Source organism: Myotis davidii, unplaced genomic scaffold (genome assembly GCF_000327345.1).
Source record: "Myotis davidii unplaced genomic scaffold, ASM32734v1 scaffold514, whole genome shotgun sequence".
Taxonomy (NCBI): Eukaryota; Metazoa; Chordata; class Mammalia; order Chiroptera; family Vespertilionidae; genus Myotis; species Myotis davidii.
In genome coordinates this window covers 1,261,059-1,265,430 of record NW_006286236.1, presented here as the reverse complement: position 1 = coordinate 1,265,430, position 4,372 = coordinate 1,261,059, and positions in this window count along the sequence as shown.

Here is a 4,372-nt window from a genome sequence, read left to right as displayed (position 1 = left end):
GGAAAGTTTTCTTCTATTTCTAACTGTACCCATGTGGGTGCACATGGAAAATCCCCAAACAACAGTGGTGTAACAACACAGACATTTGTTTTTCCCTCACATAAACGATATCTAGAAGCGAGCAATCTCAGGCTGGAATGGTTGCTCCACAGTGAAAAGAGGAATCCAGGTTTCCCTCTTGCTGTTGCGTGTGGCTTTCCTCCTCAAGGTAACCTCACGGTCCAAAATGGCTGCGGGAGCCAACTCCCTTTAAACAGACTTTTAAAATATATATATATTTAGGTGCTCCTACATTAGGTGCAAATATGCTTACCAGGGTTATGTCCTCTTGTTGGATTGATCCCTTTAGAATTATGTAGTGACCTCTGTTGTCTCTTGTGATGGCCTTCATTTTGAAGTCTATTTTGTCGGATATGAGTATTACTACTCCAGCTTTTTTTTTTTTTTTCCATTTGCATGGAAAAAATTTTTTCCATCCCTTCACTCTCATCCTGTGTGTGTCTTTTATTCTCAGGTGGTTCTCTTGTAGACAGCATATAGTTGGGTCATGTTTTTATATCCATTCAGCTACCCTATGCCTTTTGATTTGAACATTTAATCCATTTACATTTAAGGTTATTATTTATAGATACTTATTTATAGCCATTTTAATTCTGCATCTCTAGGTTTCTCTCTGTATCTTCTCATTACAGCATTCCCTTTAGCATTTCTTGTAATGCTGGCTTGGTGGTGATATACTCCTTTAGCCATGTTTTTTTGTTTGTTTTGTTGTTGTTTTTTGTCTGGGAAGCTCTTTATTTGACTGTCTATTTTGAATGAAAGCCTTGCTGGATGTAGTAATCTTGGTCTCAGATCCTTGCTTCCCATTACCTTGAGTACTTATGCCATTCCCTTCTGGCCTGTAGAGTTTCTGACGAGAAATCAGGTGTCAGGCTTATGGGAGCTCCTTTGTAGGTAACAGTTTTCTTTTCTCTTGCTGCCTTTAAGATTCTCTCCTCATCTTTAATTTTTGGCATTTTAATTATGATGTGTCTGGGCGTGGGCCTGTTTGGGTTCTTCTTGCTTGGGGTTCTCTGTGCCTCCTGAACTTGTGTCACTGTTTCCTTTACCAGATTAGAGAAGTTTTCTACCATTATTTCTTCAAACACCTTCTCTATTCCTTTCTCCCTTTCTGCCTCTTCTGGCACACCTGCTGTTCAAATATTGTTACATTTCACGTTGTCCCACAGCTCCGTTAAGCTGTCCTCCTGTTTTTTAATTGTTTTTTCTTTCTGGTTCTTTGATTCAGTGGTTTTTTACAACCGTGTCTTCTAATTCACTGATTCAATCCTCAGCTTTCCCTAATCTGCTGTGTATTCCTTTCAAAGTGTTCTTTATTTGTGCTATGTCATTCTTTATTTCTGTTTTCAGTTACTATATCTCTTCTCATGCTGTTGAACATCTTTGCCATCATTACTCAGAGCTCTTTATCAGATAGATTTCTTATCTCCATTTCATTTATCTCTTCTTCTGGAGAATTCTCTTGTACATTCATTTGGGGGTTGTTTCTTTGCCTCCTCATTGTGGCTGCCAGTTTGGGTTTGTGACTATGTATTAGGTAGATCTGCTACGCCTCTCAGTCTCTAGTGCAGGACAGTGTCCAAGGCTGTTTCTGACTGATTAGATCAGGCAAAGACTCAAAGCCTCCAGAGATTGCCTCTGTCTACAGACTGATAGGATTCTGTCTTAAGTTGCCCTCAGGCTATCAACCTCAGGTGTTGCAAGAGTTGTTTTCAACAGGGTGGGGCAGTTGTTTCTGCCTGGAGGCTAATTGTCATGCTCAGTCTCTTATCGGGCTTCAGCAAGGTGTTTCCCAATAGGGTGAACCAGTTGTCTTTCCCCCAGGCAAGGTCGCCTGTAGAGGGAATGCCTACATAAGAAAGATGTCCTCCGCTGCATGAGGGAATGACTCAGCACAGGAAACCGGGATGCATGCCTTCTGAGCTCTAACTCCTGGGCCCCTGATCCTGGTTTCTGTACACACAGCTCCAGTCCACTCTGCCCTCCCTCTGCCAGAGCACAAGGTGAGTGGCTGCACAGGGGATTCTGTGTGTTGGCCCTTTAAGAGGGGGCCTGCATTTCCAGCTGTCTCTCCCTGGCAGACAGCAACCCCGCTGCTTTGCACAGCCAGATGTTATGTGGGTTTTGGTGCTCTCTGTGGGGGGCCCCACTTGGGGATTAGACCCCAGAGTTCTCAGTGGCAAACCCCCTGCAGCTGAGATATCTTCCCAGAACTTCAGCTGCTGTCTGTGGGGGCCTGACCAGCATTTTTGCATTTCCGCCCCTCTTACCAGTCTCTATGCCACCTCCATTTTCAGTCCTCGGTTATCAGCGTTCTCTCCAGTGAGTCTTCCATTGATTATTCAGGAAGTTTTTCTGTATTTCAATTGCAATTTCAGTTTGGACCTGGGAGCATGTCCAATGCAGCATCCACTTACTCTTCCACAATTTTTAATCTCTCCAGCCTTTTTAAAAATATTTTTTTTTACTGCTTTCAGAGAAGAAGGAAGAGGGAGAGTGAGATAGAAACATCAATGATGAGAGAGAATCATTGATCAGCTGCCTCCTGCACTTCCCCTGCTGGGGATCAAGCCTGAAACCCGGGCATGCGGCCTTGACTAGAATCTAACCTGGGACCCTTCAGCCTGCAGGCCGACACTCTGTCCACTGAGCCAAATTGGCTATGGCTAAACAGCCTTTATGGATAGCACAACCAATGTTTCCACTCACATCTCCTTGGATAAGATTTAGTCACATGACCACACCTAATGATAGGAGACGGTGGGAAATATAGCCTTTTATTCTGGCAGCAAAAGGTCCAGATAAAACCTGCACGTCTGTTCCTGGGGAGGAAGGGGACCGCTCGCTGGCTGCCACTGGCTGCCACACCTGCGTGCAGGTCGCTCTGTCCTCTGCTTCCAGATGTTGGAACTCCTGGACTTCTTCTCCAGGCCTCAGCTTTTCTCTCAGGCTTTCCCTCTCCTTGCCCATTTGCTCCGTCTTCGGTATATACCATCATCACATGGTTGTTTATAGAGTTCATACTGAGGGTTTTTTAAATTATGGATTTTTTTTTGCCATCAAATTCCAGATCTCTATTTATTGTATCATAGCAGTCTATTCTTTTAAATGGCTATGATTTCTCAAATCTCTCTGAGAATGCTAAGCAAGGTGTTTGAAAGTTTTGTTTTGGCCTTGGTCGGGTGTCTCAGTTGGTAGGAGTGTCATCCAGTAAACCAAAAGGTTACGGGTTTGATTCCCAGTCAGGGCACATACCTAGGTTGCAAGTTCAGTCCTCAGTCAGATTAACGGGAAGCAACTGATAGATTTACATCTGCATTTGAATGTTTTTCTCTAAATGAAGCAAATAGGGTTCCTGGACTTTTTTTATCTGGAGTATGCTGCTCCGGTAGTCCTTGCATTTTCAGAAAATGTAACTCCATCTTTTGCTTTATACACCTTGGAGTCACTAATGACACTCTGTTCACTTAGTCTATCTTCAAATCTTACTGGCTCTACATTAAAATATATCCAGGCTCACCCTACCCGGTTTTGCTCAGTGGATAGAGCATCGGCCTGCGGACTCAAGGGTCCCAGGTTCAATTCCGGTCAAGGGCATGTACCTTGGTTGCGGGCACATCCCCAGCAGGGGGTGTGCAGGAGGCAGCTGTTTCTCTCTCATAGATGTTTCTAACTCTCTATCCCTCTCCCTTCCTCTCTGTAAAAAATCAATAAAATATATATTTTTTAAAAAGTTCAAGGGAAAAAAACACACAACTTTTTGGAAATCTAACGACAAAAAAGCTTTTTAGATCTTTTCTGACAAAAAAAAAAAGTCACTCTAGGATGTATTTCAGAAAAGAAAAAAAGAGTCCAAGAAAGCAAGCAAGCATGCAATCCTGGAATCGGTGGCAAGAAAATAAACCAATAAGACTTAGTACAGTAAAAAATGCTTCCTGTATAGAATGAAAAAAAATACAAAATAATAATATTAAACTCAATAATCAGATGTTTTGTTTTTATGCATGTTTGTAGACATGTCCGCTGGGTCAGTATACCTCACTGTAGACACATATGATACCGATGATTGGGAAATACACCCGCTAGAGGGGTAGCGGTTAAGAGCACAGACTCTGGCGCCCGCCTGCTATTGCCTTCAGTCCTAGCCTTTACTGGCTGCGATCCTGGACCATCTACCTGCTTCCTCATCTGTGAAGTGGGGATTCTAGTAGTAACTACACAGTGATGCATCCATACCTGTGAAGCCCTGAGCTGTGCCTGGCTCACGCTCAGTGTTTTATGTCCGCCACGGATATGAATTTTCTGTGTGTCT